Genomic DNA, 22,030 nt, shown 5'->3' with positions numbered 1-22,030 from the left:
TAATTAGCAATTGATCCAGGAAGTTCTGACTCCCATTCCCCTGCTCTAGCCACTAGGCAACATTCCTCGAAGATGTAGGTCTGTTTGGAGCACTGACACTTCCAGCCTCAGTCTTTTCGGTACTTAATTTGATACCTAAACACCACATGTGTGACACTTCTCATTTAACTACACTGAAAAACCATGGTACTATTCCAGTTTAGAGAACTGTTTTGTGAATAACAGTATATGGTATCAGCCACTTTAAGAAAAATGTGCCTCTCCTGAGCATTACAGTAAATTAGTGAATTTCTAATTCAACTCATTAGGAATCCTTTACTTTCACTGGTCTCCATTGTACACTTCATACAAATATTTTCTTGGTCAGACTCTTTTACAGTACTTAGTCATTTTTCTTTTTGCTAGAAACCACATTTCACTCCAATAAAACAATGCCCCTAAAGCTAAACATATGGTAATAATAAGGAATGATATTGTTATTTGGGATTAATGTTCTTCCATAAATCCCATGTCTTATACTGATTATGACATAGGATTGGGTGTGCTGGTACTCTTTTGCATTAATTATGGTGTTAATAACCTAACTAGCATTAAAATAGAAAAAGAGAAAGACAGACAAAATTCAGAATCATGTTTACGAAAGTAATTGTTACCAAACAATAAGCAAATTTTAACAGTTTATAGCCAAACCTTGTACAACAAATATCATCTCTGAGTTTCAAATAAAGGATATCCCTAATCTTCATCCTCTTCATTAATATTCATAGTCACAAGGAATCATTTATTTTTGATTTATTCCAAAAGTAAGCTCACAGACCCAAAGAAAGAAAAGGCTATATCCCTAAATTCTAGCTTTTGATTTATTGGAAACAAAATGACTGCCTGAACACTTTCATCCATGAAGGTTTACTTTAGAAGAACAAGTCTCCCATTGGATGTCTTAAGGTTTAGATTTGAGAAAAAAATTCTTTGGAGTTGATTTTTTTTCTATTACTTGTAGGGGAGTCTTTTTGCTTTACTCCTCTTTGGTCTTGTGCATCAAAGGTCCTTCCATAAAATTACACACCCCTTTTTCTCTAGCAGAGACCTGCTGGACTTTGGCTGCTCTTTCCAATTTTCCTTGCTCTTTTAATATATTTATACATTTTTCTGAATACCAAATACAATAAAAAGCCTTGAAAATGCACTCTGTTGTGTAGTAACATGGATAAACTGATAGTTACAGATTCACAATTACTACTATGTACACAACTCATACCATATGTTACATTTTTGGTGAACTTCTTCCATAAATCATTCTTTTCAGAAAGTTCCATGCGACAAGTCCTGTCAATCAATAACTTCTGATGGTAGGTACCTTGCTCTTTTTCCGATGCACCCTGGTCCATCTTCTAAACAGGGATAAGAGAGCACAAACGGTCTTCTATCTGTTGGTACCTGACAGGTCATTGATTGTGCAAACTTGTGATGTGTTCATGTTCCAGACCTTCAGATGCTTCATCACCCAGGCTCAGAAATTTTGGATTTCCTTGCAGTATCACACTCATTTTCCCCTTGGACTGAGGCTGTTAATTCCATAGATTCCATGTTTAATTTAAAGAAACCTTTATAAATAGTCTCTTCTACTTGATAGTCTTGATAACTGAAAAGGAAGAATTCTCCACAGTGATTTTTTTCAGGTGAACAGCATCTTTTGATGCCATGAGTGGCAGGAATCTGTGTGCATTGAAGAGACGGGGGAAGGAATCCAGACTGCCTGTCAGAGTAATTTTTCTCAAGTCCCAAGCTGATGAGTAAGGGATACATTTATATTGTTCCAGTATTATCTTGTCAATTCTGGCATAGGTAAGCTGATTTCTGATTCTAACATCAGAGCCTCTATTTCCTCAGCCAGTCTGAAACAATTCGCTTATCTAGAGAAGATCAAGACATTTTACTCAAAACCTAGTTCCCCTCCTCACTAACTCCTGAAGTTTTTCAAAACTTTGTACAGAACGTCAAACTTCCTTACTATAAGAGTATGTTGTTCTTTAATGCACAGAGAAATTTTTGATCCCGTGAATAGGCCTTTACTTGATATTTTATTTACCTAGTTTTCTAAGTAAGTATTCAGAGTTTTCACTAGTAAGATTTGCCTTGCAGTTAAATCTAATATATACATTTGGATGGTCACTCTTTTTATAAACCCTAGAGTTGAATAGTTTTGTCAAATTTCTTCTTCATATCTATTCCCAGTTAAAGGTTTCTAAGGATCTAAAGTTTCTTAGCATCAGAGCCTAATCTTAAGAAAATCGCTTAATCTTTCATTCAAGTTTATTCATGAATGTACATAGTCTTTTAAAATGGTGTTCCTCTTATGTAACACCACTGAAAGGCACTAATGAGATTCAAGCCATAATTTAAAATATGCTAAATGATGACTTTATCATGGAAATTTGATTTTTACTAAAATCCCCGTTTTTCATTTCTTTACCAATGCTTATATCTCCTTACTCACTCTTCCCTCATGTAGGCCATTAATTAGATTTCAACAAATCTTTTAAAGTTTTATGGAGAGACCAAGAAACTTTTGCAGTTCTATCAGTGCCTGCCAAAGTAGAACGTGAAAGGAATAATGATTTCTTAGAATTCCACTAACGATACTCATTTCTGGAGGTCTGAATGCTTGCTTGAGTAGAAAAATTAAATATTTTTAGTTTTATTATTAGTATTGTCACTAGAAGTCCCATTCAGGGCCCCTTGTACTAGGCTTTTGTGCATCAGCATAGAAAGACAGCTCCTGTCCTGAGAGCTTTCAGTCTGAATGCCTTTGGGGCCTGTTTTCACAAGATTCTAAAGGCAAACATAGTCAGGTGCTACTTGGTGGTCAGTCCATTCTTTTTAATTCAGATTTCTTCCTGGGATACATATTTAGATAAATCTGTCCTTCACACCTTACAAATATACATATGCCTCATCTTGATGCATGGCTACATCTCTTCAGTTTCAAAGAATGCAAACCTATAAGTCTGCCTTGCCTTTAAGGAGGGTGCACAGCTTTTTCTTCCAGTGGGCACCCTGCATAATGGCCAGCTATTTCTGCTGGCCATTATGGTGGCCCAGATGAGAGCGCTCTCCTATCACTTCGGGGTAGCTTTCTCTCAGTATGACTAAGCACTAGAAGGTTGGGAATAGGCAACTGAATGCTCTGACCATTCAGAGGGATACATGCGCATTCCATTTCTATGCAGCCAAAGGCTGAGGTCCTGCAGCTGGTTGAGAGGATGTATAACTATAAACTGGAACTCTGGACAGCTGAGGATGGTGTAATGTTTTTTAATTTGTTGATGCTGCCTCACATGTTTGCAGATCAAGCCATGTCCATTCCTACCCACATTCCATTGTGTGCAATTTGACTGCAAGAGAAGTTAAAAAAAAAAAAAAAAAGCAGCAAAATCCAGTCTGACTATAGAAAAACTGCATATAAAAGCACACTGCAAACTGATTTCACCATAGTAAAACTAGGTACATCAGTTTAATGATGGGGAGCCTCAACTGTGATAGAGTTTTGTTACTTAGTTATATGAACTATCTAACATTTACAGAGAACTCCACTGGGTGACAGAGCCAGCTCTCCCCCTAAAATCTCCTTTAACACAAAGAGCTTTAAATACACTATCTCCTTCCCTGACAATCACCATCACTTTAGTTGGTGTTTTCTTCTAGCCAAGGCCTGGTGACCTGGTATCTTCCTCCAGCATCTTTGGTGGATAAACTCCCTTCTTCTCCAGAGTCTGATTGTGGGTCACCATGGGGGTGTACTATACCCCTCAAATCCTAACGGGGAGGGGAATAAGTAATAGTATCACTCATATTATAGCACAGAACCACAAACTCCTGCTGCTATATGAAGTTTTTTCCTGACTGGCTCAAAGACAGCACACAAACTATAACCATCCTTTCTGATAAAATGAGTCACAATGCCTTCTGCTAGCTCTCCTGGCCACATGGGTTTCAGGAAACCAGACCCAGTACTGCAACTATTACTGATAACAATAAAACAATTCAGCTTAAAATTAAAAGTAAGTAACATGAACATTTTCCTCAACATCTTCTGTAAGTCTCATGGCAAGAAAATTGTGAAATTTAGACAGGATATTTCATAAAGCTGATCCAATATCACAACTTTTTTTGTAAACTTGAAGAAAAAGGTAGTTTTTGACAAAATATATTCTGATCCAAAATTTCTCCTAGGTCTAGTCTTTCATTATGATTTGTATAGCATTATTGTCAACACCAGATGTTGAAAAATCATGAATCAGACCCTAAGAAATCATGTGATTGGCTGCAAAATCATGATTCTTTTAAAATAATTAATTTTAGGGGCTTATTTGCCTTCTGTTTTTTGAGCTGTTAGCATTGTGTTTTCATATTTTTTCTAGCCATCGTGATTTCAGAAAACTTACTTTTTTAATGAAGCTGAGTCATGTAATCACCTGACATATGGAATCAGGGTTTTAAGAAAAATACCAAATAGCCCAAGAATTGGCAACAAATTATGTATACAATGAGAAGTAGTTAAATGAGAGTTTTAGGATGTGACCTGGGTACTAGTGGGGAGCCAGCTGTGGTCGCTCAATTAGGGTGAACTGTAAAGAATAGGGCAGACAATCCCCATAAAACTGGTGGCTATTCCAATACTTAGATTTACCAAGCCAGCATAAAACAGCTTCTTTATTACCTTACTGGTTACTCAGAAGTCCAAACAACATAGTTCCCTTAAAGTGACCCAGCCTCAGGCCTCCATCGAGGTACTCATGTCAAATATGATGAAAATTTCTGTAAATCTTATTTCATCATATAAAAGAAAAGGTTCTACCAATCCAAAAGGATCGGACACATTACGTCCCAGGTTATTGAATATTCCAGATCTTACCCAAATACACACTACAGCCAATTCTTATGAACTAAACTAACATTTTGTAAAAACAAAAGAGAGAGAGTATGGTTAAAAGATCAATATACATACAGACATGAGTTTAATTCTTAAGATTCAGATTCATAGCAGAGATGGTGAGCTTTGTAGTTGCAAAGAGTTCTTTTAGAAATAGTTCAGAGGTTATAGTCCAATGTCCAAATATCATATTCAGGGCATACCAGCATAACTGGGACCTCAGTCTTGAGACTCCAACTTCCCCTGATGAAGCCTAAGCAGATATGAGATGACAGAATCAGGACCCAAGGATCTTTTATACAATTTCATGTCCTCTTTGACAAGTTGGGAGTTCCTCCGGGAGCAAAAGGTAATTAGGATGACTTTGAAGGAGGTCCATCACTGGTACTTAGCTATAGAATTAACATAAGGCAATTTGCTTGTTCCTCCACCATTCACAGTATATTTCAAAGAGAGATGAATACCGAGATATCCCGTGTTTACAATTCATTTAAAGGCTAGGATGTTTTTTTTATCTCTGAACTATCAGAATACAGCGTAGACAGGGACTGTTGATTACATTGTCAACCCTACTCATACATATGTAAATACACAAAAACACAAACATTATCTCCCCACATATCTTTTGAGGGTTGTTTATTTTGCAGGATGTTTAACCCTTTCTAGCCATGTGTCACATAGGGATGGGTGAATATCCCCACTATTTGGATGATTTTGTATTCAGGGACCCTAGTATTTGGGAAGTATTTGTAGGCCCAAAATAATCTGCCCCTCCCTGGTCCTGGGGAACAACAGCTGGCCCACATTGTCTCCAGAGCTTTTTTTCATGGAACTGGCAAAGCAGGCCTGCTTCACGGTTTTGACTAATTTTCGGAAAGCAGGTGGGTGAAGTAATATTACCTCATCCCCCTTCTCTCGCTAATATCCTGGGACAAACACAGCTACAACAACACTGCAAACAACAATGGAGATAATTTTCAAAGAAGCAGGCAGCCTGCCTAGCTTATCCATTCTGCAGTGTGGAAACCAGACAAACAAACACTTCCAGCTAAATTTTCTGCTGGCATAATTGCCAAGTTTCACACAGTTCTCTCAAATGGTTGTTTTTATTTTTAAAAATATAGTGTGTATGTAATATTGTGTGTGTGTGTGTTTATATTTATAAATTAGAAAGGTTAGTGTCTGATTATCTGCATTCTGTTCTTAAGAATTTCAAGTTCAGGCATATTTTATACAGTATGTAATTGCCTATACATTTATAGGCTCTTCTGGCTGGCTGCAGAGACCAAAAGTCGTGAGTAATGTAAAAATGCTATATTGCAGAGCAGAAGACACAGCCCAAGGGAGATGGGGACAAAGATGGCTCTAAACCATAAGCTGTTCTCATTTATACTGTGTCCCCCCTCCCCTCACAAGGGCTGCCTATGGGTTGCTCTGCAGCTTGCAGTAGCTGCGAATCACCATAGCATACACTATGGAGACTGTCGTCCCACCCCGACACACCACCTCAGGCTCCTGGCACAATGTGCGCTATGGCTGGTGAGGCCTGCAGAGGGGGAATTCTCCCTAGGCTGCCTGCATGGCTTTTTGGCCCCTTTGCACCAGTGCTACAGTGTACAGGGGCCATAGCCAGAATCTCCTCTAGTATGTTTTTAGTAGATTTTTATCCTAGTATTATTATAAATTGTTGGCAAACATTACAAAGAATAATTGTTCCCTCTAACTGTTAATTAAAGTGTTCATAAAATGAGTCCAAAAAGGAACAAAGTGACATTCCCATAGCTGAATATTGTAAACCCCATGTTAAATACAAAGTAGAGCGCTTTCTTATCAGTGAAGTTGTTTTCCCAGATACAGCTAGCAAGTGAGTTCTTTTAAAAAATAAAACAAAAAGAATAAAAAGCCAATAAACTGGAGACATAAGAGCATAGCTGGCTACAGTATTAGTTAGGAATTTAAACTTACTCTCTAGAGCATTTGGCACAGGAACAAAAGGAAGATTTCAGATCATTTCAAGGTTGGGATAGTAAAATCCTCATCTGAACAGGTTAGGATGTCTCAGAAGATACAATTTCATTCATAAACACGACATTACATGCTGTAATATTTCTTGAGTCTCAGTACTCAGTGTAAAATGTAAAGCAAGCACTACTTAGTTTATAACACATTTTAGCTAAATTTCCAAACTGAAATCTGTGATTTGCCATGAGAACAGCTGAAGCAAGACATCTCAACACATTAATTGTAGTCTATGAAAACACCAACAGGCAGTACATAATTCCTTGCAATGTACAAAATCCAAGTGGCTTCTTAAAAAGTAATGCTACCCCCACGAGTGGGTGGTGATAGAAAACATCTGGCTCATTCTTTTGCCTTTGAGACACTATTTGGACATACATTTATATAATCTGATTCAGTCACTCAGATTGCTCTGGTTCTACTGATGACAAATAATTCAGATTTTGGCATAACCTGAATTAAAACAGAATATTGAATCACTCACTAACAGAAATAAAAGTTGAAAAAGACCTAGCAGATCATCTAGTCCATTTCCCATTAAACAAATGAGGCTGTTGTCTACACTAATTTACTTATATTGTCCAGTCTACTGTTCAAAATGTCCTTAGTCCCCTTTAGGGTGACCAGACGTTCTGATTTTATAGGGGCAGTCCCAATATTTGGGGCTTTTTCTTATATAAGCACCTAGTACCCCCCACCTCCTGTCCCATTTTTTCACATTTGCTATCTGGCAACCCTAGTCCCCTTGATCAACTATCAAAACTGTCCACAAGTTTTTCCTGATATTCAGTCTAATATTTCCTTGTCTTAACTTCATCTCGTTACTTCTAGTTACACATTTTACCAGCCTAAAAATCCCTTTTCTAGGATTAAATCCTGGCCCCAATGAAGTCAATGGGAGTTTTGCAGTCTGCAAATCATATTTAGTAGTTTTTATTTATAGAACAAATTCTCCTCCGTGCTCCAAAGCACAATCTCTCTTCATATGCAATTTTTTCTAGCAGCATTTTACTAGCAGCATGTAAGTCCATAAATGTAAGTAATTTTTTCTAGCAGCATGTAAGTCCATAAATAATAGTACTTACATTTCTACTGTTGATTATTTTAATATATGATATATGATACAGACCAAATAAGGAACATATCTAACCAGGACACACACTATACAATGCTATTGACTTGATGGTAATTCAGATAAATTCATTCCATAATATTATTTCTGCCTCATTTATTGTGAAGTTTGGATGGTGTGTGGTAAATGAGACATATACATTAATTGAACATAAAAGATAAAAAGAAATATAGCTTTTCAGCTTTATTCACTGTGCACCATCTAGGAGCAAGTAGTATTTCTAGAGGTATCATAGGCTCTAGCTGTGCTTTGGCAGTACAGTTTCACAGCAGAACTGGACAAAACAGCATCAGCAACAAATGAGAGAATTTCAGTCAGTCCTCAGTTAGAGAAAGAGGCTATCAGACCTCAGTTATCATAGTACCTGTAGCCAACTTTCTTCTATTTTATTTTATTTTGCTCTGTTTGTTTGATTTTTATACTTATGTCTTTGTCTAATTGTATTTTCCAGATTCAAAATCAAATCTGCTTCTTCACTGATGGTTTCAAATGTTATCAGGGAAATTAAATCAACTGTTACCCTTATGAGTCGGATGCTACAAACACTTATACACTAGCATAACTTTACTCATCTGAATAGTCCCATTGAAGTCACTGAGAATACACTTCTTAGTAAAATTACACACATGTGTTTTCAGGATTAGGAGCTCAGAAATTCCATAAACCATCAAATTCTGTAATTTAGATGTGTTTGTAAAGAGCACTAAACTCAGGCATGCAGCTTAAAATTTTTACTATAGTTCTATGACTTCTTATTCTTGTTGACAATGATTTTTTTCCAAAAGTGTATTATCACAGTAATATAGATGTTGGGCCTCAAGCACTGATTCCAATAGGAAGTAAGGCTGCCCATCACCTCACAGGAAGCACTTAACATCTTGCAGGATCTTGACTTTTAAAAGTAATAATATAAATGCATTCCCCAAAGAGCATTTTCAAGTACTGCTATATTTGTACTTTAAAAGTCAGTAGTCTTTCACTTTTTGATGAAAGATATAATAAAATATTCCCTTATTCTCTGACATTTCTGAAACCATGAAAACTTTCAGTCAGTCAACTGCAGGGATTTTTTTGGAGGGCTCAGGGAGAAGAGATACATCAGTGGGAGCTTTGGGTGCGCAAGAAATATAGGATTGGGCTCTTCTTGTGTTTTTTTATTACCCTCAGGCTCCTGGCCTTCAGATTGAAAACAAGACATTAAAGAGCTGGTTTGGGGGCACCTACACTTTCCTCCTGCTGTTTTCATTTCTTCCATAATCACCAAAAAAGTTATTTCTAGTTTATTATTTGTTTTACATATTTATGTACAGGTATTTGGACACACAGGACAGAATTTTGTGGAGCTATTTTTACCTGGGCTGAACAGGTGATCTTTTGCTTCTAGTCATGTTTAATAGATGACCACCTTTTGGGATAGGTCTCAGTCCCTTTAAGAGATTACTTAAATCTCACAGTAAACACCTTGGATCCAGTTCCTCCCCTTCTCTCTCACAAAGGGAGTTAATAGGATGCTACTAACTCCATTTGAAACCAGAATTACTCGTATCCTACAGATAGAGAGAAGGGCGCCAGAATTATAGGCTGCACATTTTACTGATGTGATCACAACTTGGGCTTGTCTTCACTACCGGGAAGATCACCGCTGCTGCAATCGATGCTGCAATCAGTGGGCAGAGCGCCCTCCAGTCGACTCCGGTACTCCAGCTCCCTGAGAAGAGTAAGGTAAGTCGACTGGAGAGCGTCTCACGTCGACGCAGTGCAGTGAAGACACCAGGGTAAGTCGACCTAAGCTACGTCGACTCCAGCTACGTTATTCACGTAGCTGGAGTAGCGTAACATAGGTTGACTTACCCTGATAGTGAAGTAAATGTTGAAAATCTGTTATGGTGAATTTTGAGAAAACAACAGCAATTAGTCATAGTAAAAATGTCAAAAGTCATGGAATAATTGTAAAGTTATTGAAAAGTTATGCTTATGTTTTATATTAATCAAATTACCTATATGAACTCAGGACCTTTAAAGTTACATTAAGTTCAGCTATAAAGTGTTTGTTTGCTTGAGTACTCAGTCACATTTCTCCTTCTTTCTTTCTTTTTAATCTAATCCCCTCAAAAACCCACAAACTTCCTGACTGTTTCATTAGCAAAGAGTGAAGATCACGATGCACTCACCTGGTATAAATCAGCAAAGGTGTATTTATTTCAATGACACTATTGTGATTCACCCCAGCTGGGGATCTGGCCCAGAATGTGTAAGGGGGAGACAAGGGGAAAGGCAGCTCTGACACATGCTCATCCACTCATATTGCAACAACTGCTCCTAGCTAAAATAATGTATGGCAAGCCAAAAGGAGGGAGAAGTTAGGGAGCAGCTGCTCTTTGTAGAATGCTCCCATTGAAAAGTAGCATAACATTTTTTATTAAATTACTCATGAATTAATTTCGGAGCACATAAGCATCAACTTCGGCAGATCTGACGACACATGTTCCCAGCTGTCTGGAGCTTTCCTGGCTTCTCCTGGTGCCTCAGAGTTTCTTGCCACCTTTGATTTCACTGCCATAGAGCTGGAACAGAGTGAAGCTGCCATCGCATGGTGCCATCACAAACAGATGCATCTGCCCTCCTGACTACCAAGTGTGAAGCAGATTGCCAGAGCTGCACTCTGTCTCTGCAGCTTCCTTGCCAGTACTCTGCACATTTACCCTATCCTTCAAGCAGTGTTGTTGGAGCAGAGTATATCTTGCAAATATATTTCCCTTAGAAACATATTTAATATAACTGTTTCTTTAGCCCATCTACCAGTCCTCACAATGGGGGTTGCATTCTTTCTTGTGTCTACTGGTGAGGGGGCAGATTAAATGGGACTAAGAAGTAGTATCTGTTTAACACTTTGAGCTCTTCACATAAGATACTAGCTTCTGATATTCCTTTGCTCACAGCGGTGTTGTAAAGAAAATCGCATTGTATGTGAGGTGCTCAGATACTACTCACAGATTTTAAGGCTAGAATTATATCATCTAGACTGACCTTGTGTATAACACAGGCCAGAGACATTTACTCAGTTATCTTTGTACTGAACCCAAAAACTTATGTTTCACTAAAGCCTAGCTTCCAAAAAGGCATCCTGTCTTGTTCTGGAGACATCAAGAGATGGAAAATCCACCACTCCCCATGGTAGTTTGCTCCAGTGTGTCACCCTCACTGTTAAAAATGTATCTCTTATTCCTAATTTGAATTTGTCTGGTTTTAACTTCCAGACCATGGTTTTGTACTTTTCTCCACTAGGTTAAAGAGCCCTTTCATATGAGCAGCTATTTTATCCCCGGGAAGGTACTTATTCACTGTAATCAAGATGATGATGAACACTGAAGGAAAATCTATAAAATCAATGGATGGGAGTTTTTGTGTGAGTAAGGATTGCAGATTATGGCTTTAGAGGTTGAGTTTAAAACAAAATAGTAATATCTTATGTCCTCTGTTTCCCTACCACTTCCCCTTTTCAGTTCCCTTGGTTGTTCAGCAGCAATATCTAGGAGTGAGAGTAAAGTTTCGGTGCTGTTGCTGACCAATGCACTAGTCTAGTGCTGTGTCCCCAGAGGAGTGCTATAGCAATAGCAATTTGTTCAACTTTTGACCTATATACCTTGAGGATTAGTGAACCAGTTTGCATAAAATCATAACCAGCCTAAACCTTCTCCTAAAATTCTAAACTAAATCCTAAAGCATCATATTTTTAAAAAAATGTAAATCTCTCTATTAAAATGCTTTCCTTGTTTTGGCTGGAATTGGAAACACAGAAATACCATGAGAACCATCATGAGAAACCAGGACATGCTAGAAATCTTGCAAGAAAATCCCACAATATTTCCAGACCAATTTCCAGATAAGAGAAGTAGAGTAAATATGAATAAACTTCAGTTAAGAATGCAGATTGTTTATGTAACCAGACTCAATCTCAGAACCCTTTTTGATTTACCCTGATCCCTATCATACACATTGCATGCTCATAGATTCCTTCATTTGCACACAACCAGTCTTTCTCACACAGACATTTCCTTACTCGCAAATTCACTGGGCCAAATTCAACCTTGGTGTAAGTATGCCTACCTCCATTGTAATGAATAAATCTCCACCTGCTTACATCAAGGTTAACATTAGCTCATTTGCTCTAACGTACATGTTCAGTCACTCACAAACACATTCTTTGCATTCTTTGAGAGAGAATGCTTGGGAAAGACCATCACTCAAAAAAGACTATGAAATTAGATGTAGTTCACAAGATCAGACTTGAATTTGCCATTTTCTCAACTTGAAGCAAAATAACAGCACCTTTACATCTCTTTGAAAATGTCATCCTTAATTGATATTGAGTGGAATTTTCAAAAGTCCATTAGGACCAGATTTGTAAAGGTATTTAGAAACCTAAAAATGCAGATTTTGAAAATCCCACTGGGTACCTAGCTTGCAATGAGTGTTTATTTGCATCGTTAGGCACCTAAATACCTTTAAAATCTGGTCCTAGGAGCACAATTCAAAGGTGTATCACACATTTTTCAAGAAAACTTACCATTATGACAATTAAAATAAATCAAAACCATTAATAAAATCAATATGCCATAACACAGCCCTCTTAAATAAAGTGGTTTGAAATTTACTTTAAAAGAGACTATTTCCATCTCTCCACAGACTAAGGAGGGCCCTAGTACTACACATAGTACAGACTAAGGAGGGCATTCCATAGCCTTGAGGCTGCAGAAACAAAGATGTGGAAAATACCTGTGTTAGTCCTATCAACTATTAGCTCTAACAGTTCATTATCTTGGACCTCATAGCTCACATGTAATATATCTGAATACTATGACTGTGTACTATAAAGTATCAGCCACTAATCTGTTAAGGACTTAAACTTAATCCATGGCCACACCGGCAGCCATATCATCAGGTAGGCAGAATCCCATGTGCCCATCCCTGACAATAAATGAGCCACTTTTTTGGTAGTTTACAGTATAGTGCATTGATATAGTCACAAAGGCATCAACTCTGTCACATCAGCCATTGAGACAGAAGACTGCATTCTGCTTATATTCTTTAAAATGGTAAAAACATTCCTCTGACAACAGCTAACACTGAATAGTGTACTAAGTATTGTACAGCTTCAAATTGGGGAGCTTTGGGAATGCCCCTCTCCTCTCATTTCCTCTCTATCACAACTGGCACAATTCTTGTCATGCCTTTAGCATCTATTGATGTCATAGGTTTTAATGATCTCTACACACGTAATGTATAAGCAAACAAGTGTGTGGTGTGACAGGGAAGAGAGGTGAGGGGTTGTACAGCCTTAATGGTTTTGGATATATTCTGGTATTCACATGAGTTGCAAATGTTTCATTGCAGAAACACCTTCACGTAAATATAGTTGGATTTCTGCCTGCTGAAATTATATTTTATAACATCAAAATTTTGGGGGCCATATTTTATATGTAACCTCTAACATTTGTGTGTAATTTTGCGTGGCTGTATTTTTTATATACAGAAATTCAGACTTGTACACACAAACTGCATTTTCATCCAAAGTAAATGTTTTATTATTGTTATTATTATTGTTATTACAGTAGAACTCAAAAGTTTCAATTAAAGATTGTTGGAATTAAGCCTACAAAATGTACACATACAGTACAACCTTAGAGTTACAAACACCTCAGGTATGGAAGTTGTTTGTAACTCTGAAATGTGTATTTACAACTGAACATTGACTTAATACAGCTTTGAAACTTTACCATGCAGAAGAAATATGCTGCTTTCCCTTTATTGTTTTAGTAGTTTACATTTAAGACAGTACTGTACTGTATTTGTATTTTCTTTTTTTTCTTTTTTTTTAAGTCTCTGCTGTTACCTGATTGAATACTTCTGGTTCCAAGTGAGATGTGTGGTTGACTGGTCAGTTCATAACTCTGGTGTTTGTAACTCTGAGGTTCTACTGTATATTGGTTATATTTTAGGGTGTTGGACCTTAAGGACCAAATCCTCGTCCTACTGAAATCACTTCAGTTTAAATGGGATTAGGATTTGGCCCATAAAGAGAAAATCCTCTTCCAAGTGCTCAGATCTGGGAAGTGAGAAGGTAATGGGTTAAGAAATTATTTTCCCAAGAGCATAAGCTAATACTGGAGATACTCTGTAGAGGCATTAATATGCCCTTTTTTAGAGTGAATGGAGTGGTAATAAGGCCTGGAGAATATTCATATTGTAAACCCTCCAACCCAATCCATGTTCCTCTCTTGTCCTGCCCCCACTCACTCACTGCACACTGGATACTCAGCCCCTCCACACCAGACCCTGAGTCCCATTTCTGTTTCTCACAGAGGGCTCTCACATCCGTAGAGGAGGTCTGTGATGCACTGTATGTTTATCTGGATCTATGTTTTAAGCATAATCAGCTGATGTAAGTTAGAGAGTTCCATTAAAGCCCGAAGATCTGGCCCATAGTTTTCTTCCACAAGACCAAAAATAAACTGGTCATACAAAACAAGTCACTCATTCATGTGACAAGAATCCTGAGAAAAAGATTAATCTTTACACCACAAAAAAAGTTTACAGCCATTATACATGGGAACTATTGTGTCTCAGTGCACCCAAATGCTACTATGAGCACTATACAAATGTCTGTAGTAATAATAATAATAGCCATATTAGTGATGCACATGTATGAAGCTTACTCTAGTTTTAAAATGTTAGAGGGTAAAAACTTTTTCATTAAAGACTATACAGAGAGTAGACATGCATCTGACGAAATGAGTATTCACCCACGAAAGCTTATGCTCCAATACGTCTGTTAGTCTATAAGGTGCCACAGGACTCTTTGTCGCTTTTTACAGAGAGTATAACAGCGATAGCAACATTGTTGTTGGAGACATGGATAAGTTGCAGAGAAATAATTCTCATTTGAAAGAGAATCAAAAGGAGATTGGCAAGGGAAACTCCCTTTTCCCTAGATCCAATGTACATTTAATCATGTTAGGGAATGACATTTAAACTGGGGAGGAATGGACTTGCAGTACCCTAGAGTTTTCACGCACATGCTTGGGTGAAATCCTGGTCCCACTGAAATAAATGGCAAACTCCCTTTCACTTTAGTGAGGCCAGGATTTCACCCATCTTTTCCTTGATGAAGATGAGTTCTCAGGATTAAAGAACGTTTCCACTAGTCAGTAACTTAACTCCTCCACAGCTGTGTAATATATCATTACTTTAAAAAATAAAACCACTTAGAGTATTACAGGCTCATTATAGTTGTATCAGGAGGCCATTTTTAATATGAGGATTTAGTATCAAAATTTTGAATATTATACTGAAATAAGAGAGGATGCTGTACTTCTGGAACAATTACATCTTTGTACAACTAATAACAATTCTTTATAGTTGTCCAAATATGATGAATGCTAAGAGTTAAACATTTTTATATATGGAATCTGCTGCTGCTTCTCCATACGTCGGAGAAATAAATACAGTTATGGTCTCTCTCTCTGTGGGTGTACAATTCAGTTTTATTTTGTTTAACATCAAGAATAGTCATGAGGTAAAAATATTTTCTGCTGGGAAACAGGTCAAAGTAAACCTGACTGCATATTGCATACAGTACATATCAAATACTCCATCCTAAACAGAGTATTCCTCAACATTGCACTCAGATAAGAATGTGATGGGTGTATTAAAAATACTTGGTGCAGAAGATCAGATAGATACAGTCAACATACATAGGTATATGTTAACACGAGAGGTTATATTTATTGGGCTAACTGTGAATATAGTAAATTATATATTCCCATAAACTATTGATGACTCATATTTGATAAGAGCTAAAGGAACAATGAGGGAGTCAGTAAGTCATAATAACTACAGAAATTAAATAATATATCAGCATCTGATATTTTGTTTAGCTGATATGGAGATTTGTACTTAAAAAGAAGTACTTTAACAAGTAACAATTGTAAGTATTGTAGTGCTGTGATGTATCATGTCACCCTCAACTCAAGAAAAAACCCCACAGCATTGGAGCCATTTAAAATAAAAAGCTATTTATGTTCATTGTTTATTTCTTGGATTTGGTTCATGTAGTGTCCTCTGGAATGTTGACATGACTGTACTGTTTGCTTTCTTTCATTCTTTTCATATTCTGTTTGACGTTATTTCACAAAATTAACATTTTTTAAAGACATTACTTATTTGCACATCTTGGCCAGACTCTGTTTCCATTTGTACTGATTGGAGTTTGGTATTAGCATTTGAGGGCAGAGGATCAAGCCTTCTTTTGAGAGTTGAATCAGGCACTGTGGGCAGGTAGAGCCCTGCAGGCTATCCTTAAAGGGTTTAGGACCATATTTTAAATTATTACCACTAATCATCATAATCTTTGGTAGCTTTGCCTCCCTTCCCCCCCCTACATATTTTTAACTTAATCTAAAGTCAAACTGAAATTAATTTAAGATGTATTTAATTCTTTTCTGAATTTCTCTCATCTTTCAGGTAAATGTTGAAACCATGTGTTGATTATCCTCAAATCCTATCTTAAAATCTTGGAAGAAAACCCTGTCATTTCTAATAAAACTATTACTTTTATTTAGCTAGTCTGTTATCTCTTAAATTAGCATATTAAAATTTTTAAATGCACCCACACTCTTTGTTATGTTATACAAACATTTGTCTGATGACTGAACATAAAAGTATTTATCTAGTCACTTACTCTAAATGGGTGTAATATTGCATAAGTAAATTTACATGACTGAAATTCTGAGACTAAAGAAGTTACAAATTACTTTGGATCCACTATAAATCCTATTGGAATTAGATTGTTATCTAACACATGGATTAGAAGGATACATAATAAGAAAACTGTGCAAACGACCCTTATTGCCACTCAATGTTCATTATAATTCACAGATACCAAGCATTCAGTGTATCATTTATTAAGAATGTTCATGTTAAACAAATATCAGAGGGGTAGCCGTGTTAGTCTGGATCTGTAAAAAGCAACAGAGAGTCCTGTGGCACCTTTAAGACTAACAGATGTATTGGAGCATAAGCTTTCGTGGGTGAATTCCCACTTCGTCAGATGCATGTTAGACAAAGTCACCCATTGTGTATTAAATGCACTTGCTGTAGTATCAGATTCATATTTTTAAATGCAGAATGACAACTTTTGGCCTGCTTAAGTCAAACAAACTTGCTCTGTTAGAAGCATGAAACAATATCAGTGATAGTTTGAGATGCTTTTGAGAAGTGATTTAGATTCTCTGGCTCCTTTGTGCCACTCCAACAGCACAAAGGGGCTAGAATCTGTCCAGGTGTCCCCAGCAGTGTGAGGCAACTGCAGCAGGCATGCAGCTGGCATTGCTGACTCCTACATTACCCTCTCTGAAGCCACTAGCACAAAGGGCATATCGAGGTGTTGTCTGCTGTCCGCAGCGGGCAGATGGCCTTTTGAGGATGAAAGCAAGGCAGGATAAATAAATCTATGCTGGGTCTGGAGCCAGCATAGAATCAGCCGCATGATCGGGAGCTGTAGCTTGCATCCCCACTTTGCCTAGCTGAGGAGAAACTGGGCTCAACTGAGAATATGGGCCTGTAACTGCATTGTGAAAATAACAGACTTAAAATATTAAATATTTGGATAACCATATGAATGTTGTATTGATCTTCAGAATGAGATCACTAATACATCATTTCACAATTCATGACCTCAAACTCTTCAGTAATTACAATGTCCAATTATGTGAAGGTAACATTATTGTATGTTGTCCTATATCTTTTGTATTGGGGAGGACACTCCTCCAAGGCTCAAAGTTCATGTAGTTGTTTGGGAAAATTATGCTTTTCCTGTGTAATCTGTGCAGAAAGGGTAATTGTTAATTCCTCTGATATGTGGACAGGGTTACCCCTAAACTGAAAGGGGATATAGTTAGCAAAAGTGAGCCAATAATATAAATTCATGAATAAAAAATTGTTTTTGTTGTTGAAATATCAGGCATGCAGTTTAATCTAGCCCCTAGGAAAATCTGTTTTGTGTAATTTATGGAGACAATATGATCACTGGCCAGAGACTTGAGTTCTATTGCTTATCGTGTTGCAGACTGTGTAACCTTGGGCAACTCACTTAGGATAATATTTTTTTAAGTGCCTAAGTGATTTAGGAGCATAAGTCTCATTGACTTGCAGTTAGGCTTAGATAGTAAATCACTTTTGAATATGGATTTATCCTCCTAAGTCCTGAGGAGCATAAGGGTGCTTATGAAAATGCACCCCTTAATACCTTAGGTGCTTTTGAAAATGCACCTCTTAATACCTCCATACCTCAAAATTCTAAAAATTAAAAAAAAATTAAAAAGGGGTTGGGGAAATGAGAGGTGGGAATGATACTTATTCATATTTGTAAAATGCTTGGAAATCTAATCCTGAAATGTTCTATTCGTGTTTATTAAAATTTTGCCAACGTTAGGGGGTAATATTGTCCCAATGATAAAGTGTTTTTGAACAATTTCTCCAATGTGTCAGGAGAAGATATGCCTTCCTTCCAGTTCACAAGGTTCTTTTCTACTTTAATTTTCTAGCCAATGGGTCTACTCATGTGCTTGAATTTAAAACACATGCTTAAGTACTTTCGCTGGATCAGGTCCACACTGTTCACAGGTGATTACTAGCTCAAGCCTTCCCCCCTACCCCCCATATCATAAAACACCTGGATAATTCTAGGATTGGTGCATGTAGTGCCAATGTTACCTTTTTGTTTAAACCAGCAACCTAGCCGTTACGTACATTTCCTGTTTTCCCCCTGTTCCTTTAGAATCTGGATGGAAGTGTAATTTTAGAAACTGTCACATTAAGTAGTTCATACTATACCCCCAAAATAAAACAGAACAATACAATAGATTTATTCAAATTAAAGACAAAACAATAATTGAGTGCAAAATGTGTTAATTTACATAGTTTCCTTAATTCCTAGAAAGGTGTGGTAATTATCAACTCTTTTTGCATTAGCCATTATACTCTCTCTAAACTGATGGCTACAACCAATATATTTCTCAAGTCACATAGAGAAACAGCCAAAAAAATGAAGGTATGTCAGCTTGAGTCAAATATGTGCAATCAAGTAGTTTGTGCATCAGTGTATTAATTTGGATATTCAGGTGTCTACACTTTAATTCCAGAATGTAATTGCTATGTTGATATATTTACTAGATGGATGAATTGACCACTTTGGAACAGTGTTCTTGTAATCATATATTTTGACATAAGTCTTCAGAAATAAATTCAATTTTTCCCTTTCTCAAATGTCTAGATATAGTACTTCAAATTTTTTCATATGATGAGAAAAGTGTGAGTATATTGTGTGACAGGAATAAGAACAAACCTGCTAACAATTTCAGATTTTGTGAGTCTTTTTATGCCTTTCTGACATACTGGTTAAGAAACTCTTCTTGCTTGTTTTTCTGTTCTCTCTTTGGATCTAATGCCATTTATGGAAAAGAGGGGAATGACTGGCTCATTGCCTAAAACAGAGTAGGCAGGTTTATACACAGGATTTTTGTCATTATATTTGTGGCTTTCCCAAGAAATTTAATATTGAATGTAAAAATATTATTATTAGTTAGTAAATGTCAGCAAGATGTATCAAATACAATATAAACCTGTACTGACTGATCACAATTTACTAAAGTAAACAAAATGTCTCCAAGCCAAATTATGTGAAGACAGATGGAGATACTTTGTGGAATAAAAGTTGGAAAGTAATTATTTACTAGGAAAAACAATGCAGAGAGCCAAATCATTGAGAACAGAGTCCAATTTATTAAATTTTATCCACAGCTTTTTGCTTTTAATTCTCAAGGTGTCTTCTAGATTATTTAAATTGCTTAGTGCAATTTTAGGAATACACTAATGCTGTAAATGCAGCAGCCATTATATGGCATGCTTGGCAATAGCTTGGATATATTAGACATTACAACCTATTTTTGTGTGTGTTATTTTTGGGGGTGGGGGGGAGGTAAGTGAGGGAGGAAATTTTGGCCAGCATTACTCTTTTCAGGATCCTTAATTTCTATTAGGACTGCTATTAAAAAAAAAAGGGGGGGCTTCATTTAAAAGTGGCCTGCCCCTTTAAGGGCCAGAAGGCCTTGGGCCAGTCAGCCCAGTTGAACTGTTCAGTTAGCTGTACCCTGCTACACCTTCGCAGGGTGTGGGACTTAAAAGGAGGAAGAGGCAGCAGGTAGGAAATTCTAGGGACATGCTACTAGAGTCTTAAGGAAAGAGCTGGCATGTGTGTGTTCTGTAGCTAGCATAGAGGTAGCAGATAAGCCAAAGAGGAGAAAAAGCCCTAAGGATTAACAATTTAGGGGGAACTTAGCCTCCAGAGGAGCAAGTTGTGGCAGGGAACTGTCTGTAAGAAGAGTGGGCAAAGGGCTCTGTAGAGCCTGAGTAGCAGTGAACTGCCTGAAAAGGGCTACTTGAAAATGTAGAGTGAGCCTGAGTGGGGCAGAGTCCCCTGGCTGGGCAGGAGAGAAGATGAGGTAAGAAACCAGGCTTGAGCTAGGAACTGGCTAAGCACCAAGACCTGCTCGATGGCCTTGGTAAGAGAACAGACCTGATCTGGATGCTTGGGTTGATTGTAGCACCGGTGTTGCTAGTGAGACAGCCTATTGGGAGTCTGCTTATAAAGAAGGGGACTGAATTTGAGCTGGGGGAGGGGGCTGTAGGCTCCTTTATTTTGTTGATTTTTGTCCTTTTTGACCCCAGAAGGAGTTGAATCTTTTAAAGTAGCTTGGCTGAAGATTGTTGTGAGGAAACTGACGAGCATTGTCATGCTGCGTCTTGCTGCAAAGGGACACTCCAAGAGGGGAGTCTTGTAATACAGGTCTGTCGCATCTTACGCGCATTTAACATGCGCGATTTCAGCTTTATGCGGTAGGCAAAAAAAAAAAACCCAAAAAAAGAGAAAAATAACAATTTTAATACTGTACCTGTAGTGCGGGCGATTTTGCCCGCCATTGAACTCAATGTAATTTTGACTATACGTGGTTTTCACTTTACACGGTAACCGCGGAACGGAACCCCCCACGTAAGATGAGACAGACCTGTACTTTGTCTCAGTGGGGGAAATCTTTTTGTAACCAGTTAGTTTGGGAACGGCTCTATGAAGTTGCACCAAGTGTGGTTGTTCGTTTGTGGGGGTTTTTTTGTTTTTTTGTTGTTGTTTTTTTGTAGCTAATCATAAAATACTTGTATGCATGGGACCCATTTACTTTATCATAGATATACTCAATCTGTTGCTAAAGGTTATTTCAGCGGTCAGTGAAGTAAGTATCAGGAGGGCTCCAAAGAGGTTAAATTCATTTCAGCTATGAAGTCCAACAATCACAGATGCATGGTCCTTCCTCATTATCCTATTCCTCACCAAACTATTAGGCCACTATGAAGACCCCACCTGCTGACTGAAGCTGCATTTCTGACATGCTACTTTCCAGCACTGGTGGCAGCCCTTGCATGTGAAGCCTAAATGTTGTGGAGAGTTTTGCATTTGACTTTCTCACCAGACTGAATTGTGCCTTTGCTCATCAGGTGGCCCTTAGAAGCAAACCACTCTGCTAGAAAACATAGCCAATGGATAATACATAGTAACAAACATTATTTGCCAAAGTACACACAGCTGCTGCCTCTATATCAACCTAAGCCCCACCAATAAACCATAGAGATTCAACCACTCAAAAATGGCCTGGAGTGAGTTTTCTCTATATATTGTCTAGTGTGCTGTGTGTCAATTGCTGGGTGGTTCTGTGAATAGTGCAAGCAAGTGTGAGGGGAGGAAGCAAGCATGGGGTTGGAGTCACTTCTGCTAGCCAAGTTACAAGTCAATACTGTCAGCATCATGTTCACTCTGTGGGGTTCAGTTTTCACGC

The 22,030-nt window shown here is 37.6% G+C and overlaps 1 protein-coding gene across 1 annotated transcript in view; it reads right to left on the bottom strand.

Moving 5' to 3' along the window:
• The window catches only part of FGF7 (fibroblast growth factor 7), a 56,972-nt gene that overhangs the window by 22,037 nt on the left and 12,905 nt on the right, over positions 1–22,030 (bottom strand).

Source organism: Terrapene carolina, unplaced genomic scaffold (genome assembly GCF_002925995.2).
Source record: "Terrapene carolina triunguis isolate 2854851 unplaced genomic scaffold, T_m_triunguis-2.0 Scaffold67, whole genome shotgun sequence".
In the NCBI taxonomy this organism is placed as follows: domain Eukaryota; kingdom Metazoa; phylum Chordata; order Testudines; family Emydidae; genus Terrapene; species Terrapene triunguis.
The sequence above is the reverse complement of the archived record's forward strand: the minus strand, read 5'-3'. Positions and strand labels throughout refer to the sequence as shown.